This window comes from Eriocheir sinensis, chromosome 17, assembly GCF_024679095.1.
Source record: "Eriocheir sinensis breed Jianghai 21 chromosome 17, ASM2467909v1, whole genome shotgun sequence".
Classification (NCBI taxonomy): Eukaryota; Metazoa; Arthropoda; class Malacostraca; order Decapoda; family Varunidae; genus Eriocheir; species Eriocheir sinensis.
The window spans coordinates 14,765,623-14,788,859 of record NC_066525.1 but is presented as its reverse complement, the minus strand read 5'-3'; the positions used below and the strand labels follow the sequence as shown (position 1 = coordinate 14,788,859).

The 23,237-nt window shown below is 44.8% G+C and overlaps 1 protein-coding gene across 2 annotated transcripts in view; it reads right to left on the bottom strand.

Annotated features, from left to right (window-relative positions):
• Positions 1-359: 359 nt before the first annotated feature.
• Positions 360-23,237, bottom strand: part of LOC126999991 (fas-binding factor 1-like) — an 81,638-nt gene continuing 58,760 nt past the window's right edge. For both annotated transcript variants that reach the window (XM_050863341.1, XM_050863340.1), the window contains exon 20: positions 360-549. The gene's annotated coding sequence lies outside the window, so the exon portion shown is untranslated. The remainder of the gene's footprint in view (positions 550-23,237) is intronic.

Below are 23,237 nucleotides of genomic sequence, written 5' to 3'. Positions count from 1 at the left end.
CTTACAAAACAGTCGCGATTAGTTTGTCCCGCAGCCGTCCATGCGTGTCACCTCAAAACAGGGCGAGGAGCAGGTACACATGCAACTCACCGCTTTTGAACAAGTAGTCGAGGTTGTTGTTGTCCGCTCGCTGCTGCTGCTGCTGGTTAGAAGGAGCAGTTGCTGTCTGGTAGCCTCCCCTCTCTGCCCCCTCCCTCGCTCTCTGCCCCTCCTGCTGTTCACCTCGGCTGCTGGGCGAGAATATCTGCTGGTTTGTTCTCTCTAACACCTCCTGCCGGTTTCTTTGTTGCTGCTGTTCACTTAGACTATTAGAAGCGGCTGTTTGGTATCCTTCTCTCACTAGGAGCACTTCTCCCTCGTCCTCCTCCTCATCCTCCTGCTGCTGCTCGCTCAGGTTGTTCGTGAGCCAGCTGTGGGTGCTGCGGGGGGTACGGGGTGCGGGCGCGGGCAGCAGGACGCGGCCCATGACGGAGGCCACGCAGCACGCCACAGTCATAGTCACAGCTGCCGCCGCCACCCTCGCGCGTCGCCCCATCCTCCTCCTCCTTCCTGCGGCCAGAGCAAGGCAGTGGTTAGGAAGGAGATGGTAAGGTGATAAGAGAGTGAGAAAGAGGGAAGAGAAGATAACGTGATAAAAGTCTGGTAATGAGGGGTGAAGCGTTGAAATTTTACAGAAGGGTGAAAAAATGTGAACAAATGTACTGAAAAGGAAGGAACATAGGAGTGGTACAGGGTGTGAAGTGAAAGAAAGGAGAAAAGTATAATAATAAGAGAGAGAACATGGAAGCTTATCTGTAGGTGAAGTAAATGGAAATAATTAAATATAATGGGAGATGCTAAAACGTCATAAAACCATTAGATTTGAAGGAATATGATAAAGAACAAAATATCGTAAATCTCTCTCTCTCTCTCTCTCTCTCTCTCTCTCTCTCTCTCTCTCTCTCTCTCTCTCTGATAAAAAAAAAATTGTGATGATTATACTCATAAAATTTTGAATGGGATACTAACGAACTGATGATAAGTACATGATATGGCGGTATTAACTTACCCGTAAATAAGAGAAAACAAGAAATGAGAGGCTGGAAAATTTTATCACTCAACTCTATAAAATAAACATCAAGAAATAGCAAGAAAACACTCAAATAATGCATCCTGGACACTTAATTATCCAGTGAGAATTTCGCAAGCTCCTCCACTCTTCAATTAACCTCTGACCCGTCAATCGCGGCGTGAAATTGAAAATAGGTACAAAGCAACCGAGGATGTGAGTGTGAGATGCGCGGGACAATAAACTGCACACGATATGATAAAGGAAGAGCGAAATGTGAAAAAAACAACAACAAAACTCGTGCTTCTGTGTGTGAGAACGATTTTTTTGGGGGACGAAAGGACAAAAAGGAGTAGCAGAAGCCAAATCAGATGAAGAGGGATATAGCGAATGTGGATAATAAGCAGACATAAAGACACAGTAAATAAAGAATAGATGATCTCCATACGGATGAAATAAAATATAGAGAAAAATAGCTGCATGTCCGTACGATGTCTTAAAAATATTCCTCGTCTTTCTATCTTATATCTAGTCGCCTCCTACCAAGAGTACAAGTATTGGTGAGGGATGTGCGGGGGTGGGGGGGTGGGGGTGCGGGGGGTAGCTAAGAAAAAAACATGAATAAAATAGAGATGCATTGAACCCTTGCAAGTTGAACAGGATTTTTTTTCTCTCTCTCTCTCTCTCTCTCTCTCTCTCTCTCTCTCTCTCTCTCTCTCTCTCTCTCTCTCTCTCTCTCTCAATATATGCGAATACTTAAAACTGAGTAAAATATTTAGTTGTGTATTTTACGACAAAGAAAATCAACGACTTTTACATCACTTCCGTTTTGTCTGTCTGTTACTTTTCGTATAAGTTCTCTCTCTCTCTCTCTCTCTCTCTCTCTCTCTCTCTCTCTCTCTCTCTCTCTCTCTCTCTCTCTCTCTCTCTCTCTCTCTTCCTAGTAACTTTCTAATACCCGACTACAAAATACTACCAAGACCCAGACATTTTACCTCGCTAATAATAATACTCAGCGGTTATCTACGATCACTTCTGTGCCTGTAAAAATGTGCTGTTGGCGCCGCTAAACGCTACACAGTGATGAAAAGCCACTCGTTAGCCACTTGTTAGCCACGTTCCCTCACATCACTGCTCACTAAAACACCTAACAGAAAGTGTAAAGGTGGAGACGTCGCAATAGCAAAGAAAGGAAGCATTCGGGTATGGGTAAGTTTCGCTTGTCCCCCCCCCCCCTCCCCCTGCATGTATTCATTTGATGGCGAGAGAATGTTCGTGTTTTGTGGGTTGTAGGGAACAGGAAAAGAGTGATGGTTAGTCTGCTGGACGGATGGGCGGATGAGTGGTTAGGTGCATGCATAAAAAAAAAAAGTGCTTTGTGTCGCATCCCTTGTTTTTGGAAGTGTGTACGTGTGTCTGTGTGGGTGGGTGGGGAGGAGGAGATGATGTTAGTTTCTTATATGCTTGTATGTGGCCTTGCTCTCTCGGTGTCTGTGTGGTGTTTTTGCGTGTATGTCCTATTTTCACACTTGTTTTGATTTCCACACTTTCTCCAATGGTTTTCCAGGAAGTTTGAAGGTTAATAGAGGACATAGATGACAACAGAAGAACAGCTGGTTGCATAGGAGATATCGGCGAGTTAATAAAACAAATCTTTACTTTCTCTCTCTCTCTCTCTCTCTCTCTCTCTCTCTCTCTCTCTCTCTCTCTCTCTCTCTCTCTCTCTCTCTCTCTCTCTCTCTCTCTCTCTCTCTCTCAGTAGCTAACATTATCTCTCTCTCCCTAACTCGAACTAGGAAGCTTCATCATTCATCACCTCAATCCTAACCCACGCCCCTTCCCTCTGTCCCTCCACCCATTTTTTATTCAGTAATATATTCTCTACCTCACTTTAATTCGGAGTAGCTCACGGCACTCACTCGCTATGTCATTCAAGCTATCAGCAGGCTCCTCCCTCCTTACATATACTTTCTCGCTCATATAATCCTTCCCTCGCTTCCCTTATTCGCTTATTGACTAATTTCGCAGCTGGTTTATTTATGGACAATCTCAATCAACCTTACATTCATACAAAGGGAAGCCTACATAATCTTTCCCATCCTACTTGCTACTCTGCCCATATAAGTCTCTCTAATGGTGATGCTAAGGCGAGTAACGAGCAAGCCTTAAGTAATGATGGAGGCGGGTGTGGTAGTGCTGGTGGTGGCAGGGTCCCAGAGGTAACATGACATCTTTGTTTACTCCCTTGGGCTGTTTGTTTGTTCAAGATTGCGAGATGTCATAATTCTCCTCGACCGAATGACTATGAGTTGAATCGTCCGTAAATCCCTCGCACTAAACCCTGTTCACTTTAGTTTTGACAATAAGCCCCGCCCCCTTCCCTATTACGTGTTTATCATTGGCTGATCTAGAAGCAAGTCACGCCCCCTCTTTAACCGTGGTTGCCCGTGATTGGTGAACGCTGGGAAAGGTTAAATCTTATTGGTGGTTGCTAGGCTGACGTGGACGGTGCTTGTTTTCGATGTTAATCTAAATAGAGTTAGTTCTTAGGTTCCTCGGCACCTCAGTTCGCGTGTTTGAAAAGCCACTCGTAGAAGCTGATGGGATTTTCATGGACTGTTTCGTGACCTTGGTGATAGTTTTACACGACTAGATAAAATGTACTAATATTTTGTTGTTGGTGATTCTTGTTGTTTAATAGAAAAGGCGACCACATTCTGCGCCTTGAACGGGGAAATCACCCATGAAAATCCGTTTAATCTTATCTGTGGTCTTAGAAAACAGCCGTAATGGGAGCCGGTACGTTAAGGAATATAGACCTTACCTCTTCCACCCCGGCAGTGGGAGGAGTGTTAACAAACTTCTTCACCCCCGCACGTTAATACTATGCAGCCTCGCCCTTCATGCTAATAGACAGCCTCGTCCATTCTACTCAAGCCCACTGATAGGACGCCTCTCTGAAAGTATAATAATTCTCTGCAAGACAATTAGCTAATCAGCCTGTTTTGTAGCTGCCGAGGAAGAAAAATGAGGGTGATAAATAAAACGACGCAGATAAGTAGACAGGAATTTTTTTTTTCTAGGCTTATCGTCTCACAAAGCTTCCCCTAAACAAATAAACGAGAAGCTCTTAAAAAAAAAAGAAAATGAATGAACTCGTGTGACCGTTGAACTACTGGGTTACGAAATGGAGATGAAAATATTAAATAAGTATTGTGGCTGAGAGTACTATATCATTAACTATCCTTTGACACGGCCTAACGTTTATGAAGAAGTAAACATTAACATGCTTAAGAAAAAAAACACTAATTAAGCGGCCTTCAACTGTTGTAAAAGAAGAGAAAAAAAGCGTAATAAGTAACTACACGTATACACTTAAATAAGGTGACGGTAAACGGACACTACTAAGGTGTATCAAGGAGTATGATTTCAAGTATGAGTTATTGAAATTAGTAAATGCTTAAAGGAAAAACAAGAACTCATCTAAAGAGACACTATAATCAGTACGTCTTATCTAATGTAGAAAAGTCATATGAAGATGATGCAAACGCCGCAAAGGCCTCAGATTTTCTTTTCCTTTAGTGTATTGCTATCAGAAGAACAAACGCCTACATATCATCCTCATGGACAATGGGGGATCAGGAGCCACGTCTCTAGGCCATGTAGGGTCAGGCTCACAGACAACCAGGAGTGAGAGGCCCTGCTAGACTTTCTGTGTCCACGCCCTTCAGCTTCAGGCATCTACTAAGCGCCATGTACTACTAAACTTCAGGATTTAACACGTAAGTCACGAAGATTGATTGAATATAAAGTTCTATGCAGCTTCAGGACTCTTCATTTAACTGGGCACTCATTCACTTGACTCACAGCATATAAGTCTTAGTATCAGCAGCTAAAATTCAGATCTGGACTAAAAAAGAAAACAAAAATCACTAATAAAACAAAACACAAAAAACTTATTCTCTAGCACTCCCTTCAGCGGTAACTCAATCCTTACAACTCAACACACGCCCCGAACAAAAGTCAACATTCACTACTCGTTTCCGCCCTCACCTCATTAATCATAAACACCACTTAACACTCTAACTTAATTCAGCTCAGCGCTCTAAATCAGGAGACAACACAATCTTAAAGAAGCGATCTCCACACCCCTGGACGCCGCTAACCCAACACACGATAAATAAAACTGTATAGAGGAAGGGAGGAAGGGGGCGGTGACGTTGGGGGGGGGGGGGAGGGAAAGGAAGAGGGGAGATAGGGGGAAGGGGCGTTGGAAAGGGGTGAAGGGAAGGTGGGGGAAGGGCAGTGAGGAGGGAAAGTGTGATGGGAAGGGGAGTTGGGAGGGTGTGAAAGGATGGAGGAGGGAAGATGGGGAAAGGAGATTGAGGAAGGAAGTAGGGAGGGGGTGGAGAAAAGGGGACTTGGCAGGGGATGAAGGGAAGGTTGGGGAAGGGTAGGGAAGAAGGAAGGTGCGTAGGGACGGGATGAAGAGAGAGGTTGAAAGGGAGAGGAGGAGGAGGGAAGGTGGGGGTAGGGGATAGAGGGGGTAAAGGAAAGGGGATAGGCAGGACAAGGGGTAGGACATCCATCACTTCCATAACGAGATGATTAAGGCGGAGGCTGACCCAACCCAACGTAACCTTTGCACCGATAACAGGTTCGGCAGATCTTATGATAATAGCGGGTGAAAGACGGACGGACGGAAGGAGGGAGGGAAAGAATTAGGGTATCAAGACCTATCACGATTTCTTGGTATTTTGTACAGGTTGTTCGTTGTTTAAGTAATTGTTTTGTTTTTGTTTTGTGGTTTGTAATGGATGAAATTGTTACGTGTGTTTGCTCTTGAAAGATAACGAAGGGACGATTTTTCCTGATTATCCCCTTCCTTTTACCCCCTCCGTGCTCTACCTCCACCCCAGGTATTTTGTGCAAGTTTGTTGTTTAAGTAATTATTTTTTTTGTGGCTTGTAATATATGAAATTGTTACGTGTGTTTGCTCTTGAAAGATAACGAAGGGACGATTTTTATATTTTTTCATTACTTTTCTCATGCTATTCTTTTTTCTTCTTCTCCTTATTCTTCTTGTTCTTGTTCTTGCTCTCGTTCTTCTTTTTCTTCTTCCTTTTCTACATTTTTATCTTTTTTTTTCCTTTCTAACACGTATAATTCAGTCACACAAACACACCAAAGGGAGCAAACAGCCACCGAAGATTAATGCAAGCAGGTGAGCGAAGAAACGGTAAAGTCTCCGCCCTGTGTTAACTTAATGGCCACGAGCTCCGAGCCAGGCAGCACATAAACAAGCACAATAAGGCGTGTTCTGGTGAGCAATGGAGGGAGGGAGGGGGAAGAGGGAGGGAGGCACGGCGCAGCAAGAGGGGTGAGGGCAAGACTGGACAAGGTGGGGCAGTGCGAGGCGAGGGCAGATAGCGGCCTAATCCCTGCACGGACTACCTCGGGAAGATTTACAGCGGCTTATTTTCTCCTTACACCCAGGACCACCGCCTCTCCGGAGCTCCTCGCCGCTGACCGCCACTGAGCAGGACACACAGGGAGCACTGACTGACAACTCCTGCCCGATTTTCAGTGCTTTATCTACGTAGGAGCCTGATTATCGCCCCCATTGATCTCCTTACCTGTCTGCCACACCTTGAAACGACCACTCAATACGGTAGATAAACAGACAGGTAGACACACGCACGCGGACACACATGGCTGGAAGGGCGAGTAGGCAGCCAATCAAGGACCATGATGGACAAGTGGTCAGATGTCAGCCATTCAGACAGATAAAATTAGACAGGCAGACATATAGACATACAGACGGGCAAATGGACGAATAGGTGACCAGGCAGAAAGAAGAATAAACATTTAAGTGTAGTCAGCCACTGAAGACATAAATACAGAAGGGCATACACAGACAGACATACAGACGGATGGATGAAAGGACAGACGAACGGAATCAAATAAAGGGACATATACAAACAGGTGCAAAAGGTGTATTAGCGAGCAAGTCAGCCACTCATCTAGCCACGCAGCAAGTGTACCAGCAAGCCATATACTAGCTAGACAGATCGCCAACCAGTACCAGTAAACCAGCCACCCACCCAACCACCCACAGCCGGCTAGATAGAAAAATGGTCAACCAGCCAACTAGCCGCCTAACCAGTCACCTTTGCCGCTAATAAGTCAACCTAAACACCACAACCAAAAAAAAAGCAACATCATAATAAATCACCCAGAGCCACCAGGCCAAGTCCACCCCCCACCACCACCTGTTCTCCGGGTCAGCCAACCTGTTCACAAGTCACCTGCTCATCGGCTGGGTTAGTTACGCCACGCCGGACACAGCACACACAACAGGTCCTTCAAATAGTAAGCCAGCCATGAAAGTCGCAGGAACATCAACTTTCTGGCATCTTTTTTTTTTTCCTTAGCCTTAAGTCTGCCGTCGTGTTTCTCTGGGAGCTGTTCATTCTTCCTTTTGGGATGGTCGATAAATGGGTACCTGGGGAAACCTGGGGAAGGTAAACTGTGGTAGCCCGGATGCCACACTGGCCCTGTGTCGGGTTTTTGGGTTCTCTCCCACCACTGGTTCAAAGGGCCAACGGGACGGAGATGAGCACCGCCGCCACGCGCAGTTATACCCTGTGCTCCCAACTTAAATTCTGCCTCCTTTTGCCATGCAGCCTTTCAGGAGGTCAGCCAAGCAAAGACAAGATTAGCGAGTCGGCCTCTCAGCCTGCCACAGCTGACCACAAAAGCCGAACGATAAGACTCGCATTTTTGAAAACCTGAATAAGGAGAGGCTCAGGAGACTACTTATGCCTTAAAAGTAAACAGAATACAGCAGGTGGTGGCCAGGCCTTGGTGGGCGGCGTGACCTGCTGTTTGCTCCTCCTCCTCCTCCTCCTTTTCCAGCCCCGGCGCCTCCTTCTCCTTCCTTCCTTCCTTTCCGCCCACGCCACGTTCGCCACACGACAAATCAAGGTGTGTACGATAATACCCGTCACAGGTCGGCTATAAAGCCCCGCCCCACGCTGACCGTAAACACACACACACACACACACACACACACACACACACACACACACACACACACACAAGGGGGCTGAGTGGGGTCACCTGCTGCGGGAAGATCCAAAAACACGGCCGTGCGTCCAGACTAAAATGTTCTCCAGGATAAAATATTACCGAAACCCGAATGATGATACCTTCGGAGGCGCGGGACGTGACGCGTGGATGAGGGAGGGCAGAAAACGGAGAGTAGTCGACGCAAGTATGAATGAACGGGGTCATGAGGAGAGTATCAGGACACCTCTCAACCCGGAACTGACCTCTGTTTAGGTCTCGTTTTTTTGTTTTTTTTTGTTGTTGTTGTTGGAGCAGCGTCTAGCGGGCATTTTGGTTCATGTATTTTCTTTTTTTTTGTCCTTGAGCTGCTTCCCTTGCTGTATAAAAAAAAATATTGGGGTATTTCAGTATGCAATCTATCTATCTGTCTCTATCTAAATTTGTTTTGATACATTCAAGGCTTACTTCAGTTTTTCATATCAGGATGGAACTTTTTTTTTAACTTTTTTACAATGGAGGCAGTTCAAGGGAAAAAAATAAAAAGTCCGCTATCCTGCACATCGACCTCCAGTTTCCCATATAACATGGTGTAACTCGCATTATCAGGTCCCCCTCCCACGCACTCTCCCTGTCGCCCTGCCCCACCTTCCTCAACACTTTCACTGTGTCCATTAGCATTCCATACACTTTCCCTTTTCACTTTCACAGTTTCCTTTACACATTCAAGACTCACACACTTTGTTTTCATATGCAACATTTTTCTTTGACCTTAGCGAGTCCTTGAACCTTTAATTCTCTACACTTCCGTCTGTGCAGCAGATTTTTCCTAATATGTTATCTTAATATTATAACTATTCATGCGTTTCTAGGAGACGCCCCACACGCCTAGATTTTCAGGTACATTCAAGGTTTATACTTTACACAGCAATGCATTTTTATTTCTATCAGCATTCGCTTTCGAGTCTTTATACGGAGAAGATAAGAAAACGACGTACGCTACTTCCATAAATATTTAACTCCGTCCTTTTATTTTACCTCCCTCAGCTTATTCATTATCTTTTTCCTCTTATCTCTTTTCCTGTTTCTTCATCTCCTCTTTTTTTCTCCTACTCCTCTCATTCTTCTTTTTTTTCTCCGCCTCCTCCTTCCTCTACTTTTTTACTCTTTCTTTCTCCTACTGTTGCTGTTCGGGTTCATTCTTGTTCTCTTTCTCTCGGGGGGACACACGTGTGCACACATAATTCCTCCTGCAGCGTGTCCGGCCCGTGATGCGGCGTGGTGTGGGCGTGACGGAGTTGTTGAGGGCGTGACGGTGCGTAGCGGGCCATAGCGGGGCATGTCGGGGGGCTGCTTGACGGGGTGGCGGCTGGGCACGGCGAGGTGAAGAGGGGTCACGACTCACGACATGGTATAGCCTGGCTTGGCGTGGACGTGGCGTGGAGGAGAAGGTGTGGCGTGGATGAAAGGATAGCGCGGCGTGGAGGGCAAGGACTTGGTGTGGCGTGGAAGTGTCGTGTAGCGGCGTGGCGTGGAAGGGAAAGACATGAGTTGGCATGGACTTGGCGTGGCGAGGCGTGGAGCTGTCATGGTGCGGCGTGGCGTGGTTATTGAGACGCCCCGCCAACAGGTTTATCTGACATGAATGTTCTCACCTCGCCTCCATGACCGGCCTCCTCCTCCTCCTCCTCCTCCTACCTCCCGCTAGTCATTTCCTCCCCATCCTTCTTCGTCTTCCCACACGCATAATATTACGTACGGACCTTCTCCGTTCTTTTGTTTTTTTTTCTCTTCCTTTACTTTCGTCCTCGGCCAGGTGTGGTAAATTCTTCTCTTAGAGTTTTAAAGACAATGAGGACGTCTTAACAGTAACTTAATTGCCCCAACACGGTGCAAGATGTCGTTATATTTATCGCCTCATCTTAATTAACACGCTGTGAGTCACTCCTTTACCAGAAAACTGACCAAACATTTTAAGATCTCCGGCCTTTTTCCTTTATTTACCTTACCACTACATGATGGACTGCTTCAAATTATATATATATATATATATATATATATATATATATATATATATATATATATATATATATATATATATATATATATATATATATATATATATATATACAAAGACATACATCAGCCTGCATCACATTCCACTATCCTCTCCGAATTCTATAACACCCCATTTGTCAGTCTACAGTTCATCCGTAAGGACAATCACACCTGTGTTGCTGCCGGATGAGTTTTTTTTTTTTATCATCCATGTGACGCCTCTTTTTTGGAGGTTCACGCGATACGCCATTATCGCCGGTAAGGCTGAATGGGCAGCAGCAGAATGCTAGGGAATCAACCATTGTCGGGACCTGACAGCGGGGCACTCCGTCAACGCTCTAATCAACGGCCAACCACATTCCTATACCTTTAGACTATACTCTAATTTGCGGTCCGCCCCCTGCTGCTGACCCCTTTAGTCTAGTTTTCTAATCACTTTGCACCTCCATACGTAGAAGTCATCTGGCAATGCTCCCGATGCCCCTCGTCCCCGTCAATTATTTTTTCCAAGCCCAGGAATAGACGAAGAAATTCAGGGCTCGTGATGATTTTATTCAGTCTTAATGAGAGGCTCGGCGCGTATTGGGGGACAGGCACTTGCCATCCTTACCCGGCCATCCTCCCTCATTATCAGAAATATTCGCTCGGCCGGGACAGCTTTCACGGGCCGGTCGTAAAGTCTTGGGAGCGATCTTTTATTCTCTCACTTCAGGCTCGTCCTTACCCCTTATCATCGTCACCATCTGCACTTGTTGCACGTTACATGATTAGTGTGTGTGTGTGTGTGTGTGTGTGTGTGTGTGTGTGTGTGTGTGTGTGTGTGTGTGTGTGTGTGTGTGTGTGTGTGTGTGTGTGAATGGGCCGTGGCAGATGCGGCAATAAAACCCACAACTTTACAGCGACGCGTCTATGTACTCGGCAACGCAAAGGATTCTCAGATGCACCGAACTCGGGTCCTGCTTTTCCTGGGCGCTTGGCGGAGTGTGGATGCGATACACTTTCAAAGGTAACGTCAGGGTAGGGGGAGTAGGCGCGGCTATCCATTGACTGGCTTCGATAAATTCCACTGTTTAGCCTCTGTGTCCGTGCTTGGTGGACACGAACCCGTTCATCTGATAGCGCCTGTGACACCGAGGTTACTACAGGTCACTTTCCTCGGGTTTTCCCTTAACACAAACAAGCTAAGGTAAACATAAATACAGTACATTAAACGCAGACAAGGTACGCCAAGACGGTGTATAGAGTTAATTAAGCCCGAACTCTTAAACGTATCGGCGCCTCATTTCGCTCGTTTGAAAGGCCTCTCGTAGAAGTTGCTGGGATTTTCATGGACTGTTTTGTGACCCCAATGAAATTTTTACACGTTAATCTGATAAGGCCTGTGACACCGAGGTTACTACAGGTCACCTTCCCCGGGTTTGCCCTTGACACAAACAAACTAAGGTAAACATAAATTCAGGAGATTAGACGAGGATGAGGCACATGTTTAAAGATATTCTTCTTGCCGCGGCTTCCCATGATTCAAACAAACAAAGAAAGATTAGCATGAATACAAGACATTATACGATTACAAGGCACAAGTTTAAAGATATCCCCTAACCGAGGCTTCCCATGATTCAAACAAACAAAGAAAGATTAGCATGAATACAGAATGATTCAAACAAACAAAGAAAGATTAGCATGAATACAAGACATTATACGATTACAAGGCACATGTTTAAAGATATCCCCTAACCGAGGCTTCTCTTGATACGAACTGACAAACTGAGATAAAAGTAGACGGAGGACAAGACATAAATCACTTGAAAAAACAAACAAACAAAAAACTCAACTTTCCCTATTGAAAAACAAAACAAAAACAAAACACAGAGGCGAGGAAATGATGGCAAGGTAGTGATCGATACAAGCAAGAAAAGACAAGACAAACACGAACCAGCTCTTTCTCATTTCAAAATCAACAAACGAAAAAAGTATACAGGACGAGGCGGTACCCATTACGCTAACACTACACGCAAGAAAATCATAAAGCCAGTCAGATATTCATAGACATCGAAATTATCCTCATTTGAAGTTGGACCCAACCCAGATGTGGCGAGATAACAGACGCAAAAAAGAAAGAAAAAGTTAACCTGTTCGTCCTACTCCAACTCTTCTTCCTCTCTTCCTTGCTTGCTTTCCTTGATCAACACCGTCACCCAGCATTGCCAAATTATGGTACTCATCGCATTGCATTTTCGTAGTTTCGGACCGATAACTATAGCAAAAAGGAAAAAAAAAGAGAGCATCAATAAATAACAGCTTTAACGCTAACTTTAATTTTCTATCGTTATTTGTGCAGGTACGAGAGTTTGAGGCTTAAAACTGATAAATACAATGTGGTGAATACGATAATCTGGCAACGCTGCAGTCACCTCCCCTTGACCAAACGTATATTTTCTTCGTCTTTACCTATACTTTCCCTGCCCCCTAAGGCGTGACAAGATACATGAACGCCCTTCCCCTAAAGAGCACCAGTTTGTAACACATTCTATTTCTTCGTCCTTCCTCGGTTGCCTCCTTTTACAAATCCTCTGTCACTTTCTTTTGGCTAACCCCTTACTTTCCTCACCACGGACCCTGCCAATTCACACGCTTACAAGAACGAAACTGTTTGTACCACTTTCTTTTTTCTTCGTCCTTCCTTGGTTGCTTCCTGTTACGAGCCCTCTCTCACTTTCCTCTGGCCAACCCCGTACTTTCCTCACCCCGGACCCTGCCAATTCACACGCTTACAAGAACGAAACTGTCCTCCTTTTAAACCCGCCAATCCAGACGTGACGATAGGGCGAAGGTGTTGCAGTTAGCTCGGTATTATGACACTCCCACCTCTCACAATTATTTCCAAAGGCCGAAAAGGAGAGGAATCGGGTTTTCAAGGGTGCTTTTCTTACGTTCATGGTGCAGAAGCTTCGCCAAACGACATTTAACCCGTCTGCTGCGAATGGAACGACTTTGGCTCTCACTCGTAGCCTGTTAACATACAGTCCCAGGTCTTTCTCTGCCTCTGTGGTGGATAGTGGAGTGTTTCCCATGTGGTATTGGTATGCTGGATATCCCCTCCCAAGGTGCAGGACTACAATTTTCTTCATTGAATTGTAGCAGACACTTTTTGATCCATTCCTGTAGCTTGGTGAGGTCTTCTGGTAGGAAATTCGCAGTCAACAGGCTAAAGGAAAAGCGAAAAAGAACTACCCATGGAAAAGCCCACAACTCCCATGACAGCCTTGGGAAATGTTTTAAGAATATGTCCCTTAGCCCCACCCTTTTTCTTCCTTCGTTGCTTCCTTTAGATTGAACACCCTTGTCACCTCCTCCGCCCATGGACTATCACTAACCTATACCTTACGAAGACACACGGTCCCTGCCATCTCGCCCCACCTCCCTATCTATAAGCTCCGCCACAGTCTTTCCCTCCCTTCTCCTTTCTCTTCGCCTGCCGCCTCCTGGTTTTGGCTATCCTGCGTACGTGTGGGTGTGCGGAGCGAGGGAGTGATCGGGCAGGTTCATTAATTCTGGCTATTCTGGTCTTTCTCTTGATTAGACTTCGTGTGGTTTCTAAAAATATCCTGTGCAGTGACCGGTTATCTGTCTTGCTCTCTTTGTCCTTATGTACTCTCTCTCTCTCTCTCTCTCTCTCTCTCTCTCTCTCTCTCTCTCTCTCTCTCTCTCTCTCTCTCTCTCTCTCTCTCTCTCTCTCTCTCTCTCTCTCTTCTCTCTGTAACATAGAGTGAAGGATCCGCACTTTCAATATAATTTTGCGCAATTATTTCCTATTTTTCTTGAACGCCTGCTACACACACATACAGGGGGAGGGATGTGGGGGGGGGGGGGAGAGCGAGAGCGAGCGAGAGAGAAGGAGGAGGGGACAAAGACATACAGAACACAGAACGACACAGAAATCAGACCTCACCGACCATGGCATGTCACCGGTTAGACGCGTCCCTAATACAGCCAAGGAAAATCAAACTGGCAAAAGACGGCCATTGACTCAGCTCATTAAAGGAGGTGGTGGTGGTGGTAGTGTCGAGTTTTTTAGGAGTTTATCGTCTTACCGCACGAGCCCAAGACGACGACCCACCTTGCTGCCTTAACCACGTGGATGATAAGAGGAGAGACAGCCCGAGATGACGGCCTAACCTTCTTCAGCACCGACGTCAGTGATAATGGTGATAATGGTTTTCTTTGACCAGCCCAAGACGTCAGTGATAAAAGAAAAGACAGCCCAAGTCGACGGTCCAACTTTCTTCTGTACCGGCATAGAGGGAATAAAAAAAAATTACAAACTATGCAGGTCACTCGTGCTACCCTTCAAAGAAAAATGAAGTACGTTGATATCTGTTAGTCCGTTAATATATTTTAAAGATATGTAGAAGCTTTACACGGGGACAGTGGAGGTCGCCCTTGGTTTAACCTCCACGTCTCGTAAAAAGAAAGGTGAGGAAAAAATAAATCCTTACCACGTCTCTGGATTGAACGGCGCGTAACAGATGGAAAAAAAAAGGAAATCGAGGTGTGTGTGTGCATGTGTGTGTGTGTGTGTGTGTGTGTGTGTGTGTGTGTGTGTGTGTGTTACAGTTACGTCAATCAGGTTCAAGTGGTCAGCCGTGTCCCCGAGAAAGCTCACTTGACCCAACACCTTCCCCCCTCCGTGCACTCTGATGATGATGATGATGAGGAGGAGGAGGAGGAGGAGGAGGAGGAACAGAAGCAGCAGTAAAAGAATAAGGAGAAATAAATGAACAATAAGAGACCCATAAAACTCACACATCGGGGTTACCTGCTTCAACGCTCTAATTATCTCCTCCTGCTACCTGCGGAATGAGGCACCTGAATTCGTTAGCGTCACGTCGTGTTGCGCGCCCGAGCGGGAACGTTCAATCACCTTCGCTCATTAGGAGGGAATAATCTATGTGGTTTTAATGACTTCATCGTTTCCGCACTAAGTACCTTGACGGGAAGTTTGTTTTGGCACACGATCAGTTATTCGATTTAAAAAAGAAGGTTACTGTTATACTGATTCTCTTGTTAGGGAGGATGAGGAGGGGGAGGATGAGGATGAGGAGGACGAGGAAGATTAAATTGATGTTTGTGGCACATTGGGAAGAGGAGAAGTAGAAGGAGGTAGAAGAAAAGAAGAGGAACACGACCAGGAGGAAGAAATAAGGTTAGTGATATCGTGGTGAGGGAGAAATGAAGAAATGGGAAGGGCAAGGCAAGGGCAAGGGAAAAGGAAGGGAAATTAGTAAAAGAGAAAAAAGGGGGATCAGGTGTGAGAAATGAGGTCAGATTTATAGCGTCTTGGGAGGAAGAGGAAGAAGAAAAGGAAGAGGATCAGGATGAAGAGATAAGGGTGGATTGATAGCCGTTGTGTCTGATTTTAAGGGAGTGGTAGAATAAAAAAAGAGTAAGATGTGGAAGAGTATAGGAACCCGGTGGAAACATTAGCGGTCAGTTGTTGGAAAAAGAGGAAGATGATAATGATGATGATGATGAGGAGGAGGAAGAGGAGGAGGAGGAGGAGGAGAGGACGACGAAGCGGGATAAAAGTTGCAACATAAACAACAAAAGCAGAGAAAAAGCAGTAACTCTTATACTTCCTAAGATCGAGAAGAGAAGAAAAGAAGTAGAATGAGAAAGAGGAGGAGGAGGAGGAGGAGGAGGAGAAGGAAAAGTAAATAAGACACTGGTATCCGCTTAACGAACTGGCCACAAGGAGGAAGAGGAGGAGAAGGAGGAGGAGGAGAATAAACCAGTAGCGTTGATATCAGATTACCTGGACGTTTAATAATCATGGAGGTGGTGGAGGTAATCAGAAGGGGTGCGGGGGGGGTGGGGGGGCTTAGTGACTGGGTGGACGGAGGGGCGGGTGGGCAGGTAGATGGGTAGATAGGCAAGTGGGTGTGGTGGGTGTGGTGTGGGTGCAAGGGTGAAGGGGGAATGACAATGAGGTAGAGTGGGGTGATAGGGGGAAACTAAACTAACAGAGAGCAAAATAACTACCCTAGACAACTGTATGATCCTAAAGTCTTCTCTCTTACCCTCATTTTCTCTCCTGACTAAGCTATCTGCAAGGGTGAAGGGGGAATGGCAATGAGGTAGAGTGGGGTGATAGGGGGAGACTAAACTAACAGAGAGCAAAAAACTAACCCAGACAACTGTATGATCCTAAAGTCTTCTCTCTTACCCTCATTTGCTCTCCTGACTAAGCTATCTCCCTCACTAAATTCTCCATCTGGAAAGAAACCAATGTCAGGCTCAAGGGCCAGTGCGACGGAGATGAGCACTGAGGTCACGCGCAGCTATAGTGTATACCCTCAAAATTGTAATGGGGAATGGGAAATGAAGGGGGGTGGGTGGGGAGTATGGAGGTGATATCTAAGCAAGTCTTGGGAGGTAAGGAGGAAGGTGAGAAGGGAGGGAGGGGAAGGATTGACGAAAGGTTTAGTGGAAAATTAATGAGGCTTTCGGATTCTAGGAAAGAAATGACTGGGCAGGTTTGAGGGAGATGGGAAGGGCAGGTTTTGGGTGGATGAGGAAGGGGACGCATGGGTGAGGACACGTGATATGGAGGGGAAAGTTAAGTGGGTATTATTAAGGTCCACTATTGTATTGCATTGTACTGTAGTTTTTTTTTTTTTTTATAATTTTTTACATCAAAGGATACGGCTCAAGGGCAACAGAAAGGGTACACACACAAAAAAGCCCGCTACTCGCCGCTCCCACAAAAGTAAAAAGTAAAGAGTAGCCAAAAGAGAGGTCAATTTCGGGTGGAGTTGGCATGGTATTCTATCTATCTATCTATCTATGGTTAAGCTAAAATGACGGAGTGCTTACCAAGACTGCTCTAAATACTACGGGCATAAATTATCTGTACCGAGAATTAAATAAAATCGCTAAAAATTTTACGCCATCCCAGCAAGAAATATTACCCCGACAAGTGTTTGAAATGGGTGCAGCTGGTGACGCGACTGTACTGCCATCTGACGGGAGAATATGGAGACTAGAGACAGATACGTATTGGCAGTAAAGGAGGAGGCGAGATAATGGATGGGAAGTGGATGAGTATGGTGGGGATGAGAAAGAGAAGATGAGGGGAAGGGAAGAGTGAAGAGAAGGGGGTAATAACACTGGATTTATGGAAACGAAAGAAAGATATGTACTGTTAGTTAAGAAGGAGGGGAGATAATGGATGAGAAGTGGATGAGTGTGGTGGTGGGGATGATAAGTAAGGGAAAACGGGAGGAAAGGGAAATCGAGAGGAAGGATATGACTTTAATGACTTTAGAACTGGCAAGTATAATGACGGCAGGTAAGGGCCACAGGTGTTCTCTGATTGGCAGTGAATTATTACGGTCCATGCAGGTGCGAGGTGAGCGATTTTTAAGTATTTTGCAGACGATGATGATGATGATGAATTTGATGAATTTGATGATGATGATGATGATGATGAATTTGATGATGATGATGATGATGATGATGATGATGATGATGATGATGATGATGATGAGGAGGAGGAGGAGGAGGAGAAGTAGGAAATATATGACTCGAGAAAATGGCATCAGTAAATACAAGTCTAGTACAGGTTAAAAAAAAATAATGTTCTGCTTAATAGTATAATGAATTTCCTTGCTTCCACGCCCAAGACTGCCCACCTACTCGAGTTTCTCTTTCCCTTGTTCAGTGACGACATTTGGGGACACTTCAGTTACTTACAATCTCTCTCTCTCTCTCTCTCTCTCTCTCTCTCTCTCTCTCTCTCTCTCTCTCTCTCTCTCTCTCTCTCTCTCTCTCTCTCTCTCTCTCTCTCTCTCTCTCTCTCTCTCTCTCTCATATTTGCTGCTTCTAACTGGATCCGATTATTTTGGTTCTCTCTTGGTTTGGTCACAAATACCCAAAGGAACAGTTAGCGCTCTACTTTTCATGAATCAAAGGGAGCATAGGCGTGGCTAGGGTGGGGGGGGTGGAGGGCTGGTGGGGGACGGTTAGCATGGCGCCCCTTGCATGCTTCGCCCCCTTTCCCCCTATCTTACCCTTCCCGTGTCACCTTCCACCAGCCTAGCCACGGGTAGCCACTTAATTATTCGCATAGTTCTAATCACAGCCAGACAGTCAGCCAGCCAGCCAGTAGCAATTAATCAGGCCTTCAGTAAAAAAAATGATCGCAATCCACTCAGGCGGTCAGCCAGACAGTAGGAAAAGTTAGGCACCCAAGAAGCTAACCAGGCAGAAAGACAGTTAATCAGCTACCCAGTCGGTCAGCCAGTCAGCTAGCCAACCAGACATGTATGCAGTTAGTCAGTCAGTCAACCCACTAGCCAAGCAACAAAAGGTCAGTCAGACAGGCCGGCACCCACGCACTCAGACCCACACAAGTATAAACAAACATATACAACAATAAAACAAGCAACCCATCCACTTATAATGTCCAAGTGTCCATCCATCCGTCGGGCCAGAGAGACAGACCATCCCAGCGAGCTCGGGCACGGTCTGGGTACGGACTTAGGACGTACGCACGCACGCACTGGGGCGGCACTCACACAGGTAATGGGGGAGAGTGTCAGGCGGAATTAGTAAGCATTGAGCGTTTACTCCACAAACATGTTACCTTATAGCTCTTTAGAAGGTGATGTGTGTGTGTGTGTGTGTGTGTGTGTGTGTGTGTGTGTGTGTGTGTGTGTGTGAGGTGGGTATCACAGGTAAAGGATGCCCCGTGTCTGATGTCTGTGTTCCTCCAACAAAACAAGCTAGACTATAAAAAAAAAGCTAGCCGCTGAACTCGTCTTGTCGCTTCTCTTACGCGTTGCTAGCGGACGCATATTCTGTATGAAGGCAACTCTCCAAACCGAAAATGACCTCTCTTCTAGCCACTTTATTTTTTTTTTATAGGAGAAGTGGTTAGCGGACTTTTTTGTTATTTTCTTTTATTCTTTGCCCTTTAGCTGTTTCCCTTGTTGTAAAAAAAAAAGATGACCAGAGTCGGTATACACTTAGGGGGGAAGTATCGCCTGCAGCCACACTAACACATTAAAAACTCATTCTGCTTGGGTGGAGGTGTGAGCCAGGCGAACGGTGTCAATGTATCCCGAGACCCACAACAGGAGACAAAACAAAAACAAGTATATGAATAACCATGGCAATAAAAACAGTAGTGATAAAAAAATGTTAGGAAAAAATGAATAAGAAGGAAGAACAGTAATAAAGAAAGACCATAAGAAGAAAAGACGACAGTGACTAACGAAGAAGGAGGAGGAGGAGGAGGAGCGAATATAGTATCGTGTTCTTCTTGGAGCTTTGGACAATTTCATAGGCGAGACGAACAGCCTTTGTCTCGCCCACACGCAGAGATAAGAACAGCAGGGGACACACACACACACACACACACACACACACACACACACACACACACACACACACACATACACACACGCATACACACATGATAATTAACGTGTCCACGTCTCTCGCCTGACAGGAGTGCTTGGCAAACGCAATAATACTAATCCTAATACTACTACTAATAAGAATAAAAAGATGATGAAGGAGAAGAAGAAAAGGAAAAGAGAAAGAACAAGAAGTAACAAGGAAGAAAATTAAATAAACAATAATAACAAAAGAATAAATCATCATAATATCAATAATGGCACCAACAGTTGCAGACACCACCATTAGCAATAGCAGTATTATGAAGAAAAAAAAACTAAGAAAAAATATAATCATGACCACTACAATGCGTCCGTAAGCCGCAGTGACAGCAGCCCGGCAGTAATAATAAATATGCTAAACATAATCCCGGCGAGCCAAGGCTGAGAACACACTCCGAAAGTCAGCTCGATCTCTGGACTCGTTAAAATCTAGTGTGTCTGAATATTGTAGGTGATGCTTTTTCGGCCGCATTACTAAACATTTCGTCGCCCAAGTTCACATATTTGACAAGACTTTCGTAGGAGTTTGGGGCATTTCCAGTAGTAGTTTTATGACCCTGGTGGTAGTTTGACCCTTCTTCTGTACCATGAACCTATAGAAACACTCATTAGAACCCCATTGATGCCTCTTTGACCTTTATAAATAGTTGATGTGAGAAACGGGAGTGTCTTATAATATCGACCTTAGTGAATAATTTGTGGATGACTGACACTAAACTGATAAGACGATGATTTTTGACGGAAGTTAGGCCTCCTTATTTATTATGTATTAAGATTACGACTGCATTTTTCGAAACTTTTGGATTTTTTTTTATCGGGACATTGCGCAGTTTCGAGTTCTGCAACAGTTCCTCCGGCGTCCCTCGTAAGATCAATACTAACGCCACCTTCCTCGAGAGCTTTCCTTCTTTTCATATTGTTCAGTGATTCTTTAATTTCGTCTTTCGCTACTGACGGGATTTCTGTGACACTTATTCCTATTTCATTCTGCGGCCGAGAGTCTGAATTATACTGTTCACCAAGACGCGCTTCACCGGCCGTTAGTATTTCGTTCCTGTCGTACGTGACATCGCCGTTTGGTTTTCTTATGGACTACACGTTTTATCCCTGTACCAAGTTCCTAATTACATGTTTTTACACCAGTGCCTGAGGAAAGCGCTTCGTTGAGTCTCATCGTGTTGAAGTTTCTCACGTCCTCCTGCTTTTTCTTATATGAAGTTTTTCGTCTACTGCTTTTAGTTTGCCCCTTGCTGAGAGTACTCCCATGTCTCTGAGCTTTTCCACTTGTAGTTTAGTTTTTGAAGGGAGTTTTGTGTGATTTTTTTACCTCCTTCAATTGTAACTTTTTTTGTGGTTTTAGTAACTCTTTATCTTTCTGTCTACCTATTTATCTATCTATATCTATAAAAAATCTATATTTATCTATCTATAAGCTGCATATTTATATTAGTACTTACAAGTATACATCTTTCCTTGACCCTTACCAGCGTGACTTATTTTTGTGGACTATAACTCACACATGAATGGTACTAAATTCATTTCATCAGGGCCGTATAGATGCAGCCAATTCCTTTATTTGGGGCCTGAGCCTGTAACACGGTCATAACTTATACAAGAGCAATACTCTACTTTTTATTTGGGTTTCAGAATTGTAGCGTAGCTTGATATATGTTTTGTGAAGAGACAAATGACGGAGTGAGGTAGAGCTGCAAGATATACGTCTTCTTTTATTTCAGTGTTTACCTCCGTGGCTACAAAAGTTGAACTGAATTGCCAAAACATCTGTTGTACTCTGTACCGCAAAAGAAGAAAAGTATAAAACTCAGATATGTAAATGATTCCTATACATGAATAAACGCCTGTCCGGTGTACCGACGGCACAGAATCGGAAAAAGTTAGGGCTTGTGACATGAAATTGTACTTCAAAGAGAAATGCACGAAAAAAATTACGTAAACAGTAATAACTGAAAATAACAACAGAAATGACAATAACAATAATAACAATAAAATAATAATAACAAAAACAACAACAGGAGTACCAATAACGATGACAGAACAAAGCCAATAGTTTCTCACCTGGCTGAAATAAGTGCAAACAATATAGACACATTACCTGACCTTGCAGTAGAGGCTATGATAATGCTATTGGTTGCTGTGACATGATAGTGGCAGTAGTAGTAGTAGTAGTAGTAGTAGTAGTAGTAGTAATAGAATTAATAGTAGTAGTAGTAATAGAAGTAACAGTAGTAGTAGTAGTAGTAGTAGTAGTAGTAGTAGTAGTAGTAACAAAACAGAAACAGCAGTAACAAAAGCACCGTAAGAGAGAGGAAAAAAAAAAGTTGAGCAAACGTTCGAAACAACAAACAGTACGCCAACACAAACACAAAAATACACACTTACACACACCCTGAGTAGTACAAGCAACAACAGGTAATACGAACCACACTCAGAGGCAGTAGTAGTAGTAGTAGTAGTCCAGACTGATATAAAAGAAGGCGAGTATACAGCGTCTAGGTCTCCACACACACACACACACAACCACCACGCACACACACCGCCGCGCACCACACCACGACACACACACTCCCCACACTGCAGCCACGCGGGGAACCGGGCGAAGGGAAAGTGGCTGAGGGAGAGATGGAGATGGGGGAGGAGCCTGGACCTTATAAATGGGAGGAGTCAGCGAGGAGGACCCGAGTCGTTTGTTTGAGAGCTGAAGGAAGGAGGTTGAAAGAGAGCTACATAGGAAGGAAGGAAAGGAAAGGAAGTATGGATGAAACTAAAAGGTTGATAGAGGTAAAGAGAAGAATGGGGTGAGGTAAGAGAGAGAAAGGGAAGGAAGGGAAGGAAAGGAAAGGAAGGATGGATAGATGAAGGTGAAAGGGTAATAGAGGTCAAGGATGGGGTGAGAGAGAGAAAGGGGAGGAAGAAAGTGAGAACGAAGGAGATAATCGTACTTAGAAGGAATAAGAAGGAGAGGAAGAATAAATATGGAAGAGAGAGAGAGAGAGAGAGAGAGAGAGAGAGAGAGAGAGAGAGAGAGAGAGAGAGAGAGAGAGAGAGAGAGAGAAGAAAAGGAAGGTAAGCACAAGGAAGAAGGAAGAGAGAGAGGAGGAGGACGAAGAGGGAGAGGAGGACGGAGAATATTGCGTTTCTGCTTTAGTTTTTTCATGTTTGTACTCAGAAGATAATACGAGCTGGCACCTGTCCATACCTAAGAAAAACAAGGAGTTAGTTAATGATGATGGGAGGAGGAGGAGGAGGAGGAGGAGGAGGTCATAAAAATAGCACAGAGACGAAGACAAGGACGAAAAGGAAGAGACAAAACAACGATAAACAGGAAGAGAAGGAGGATGAAGAGAAAGATGACAATGGTAATAAAGATAACAAAGAGAAGTTGGGAGACTGAAAGAATAGACAAATAAGAGGAGGAGAAAGAGGATGACTGACACTTGACAAACACAAGAGCGAGAACAAAGCAATAAGAAGAGAACGAGATGAAAAAGGACCAGTTACAAGGACGAAGATGAGAACGAGAACGAGGAAGACTGAGGCGAGACAAACACAAGAGCGAGAACAAAGCAATAAGAAGAGAACGA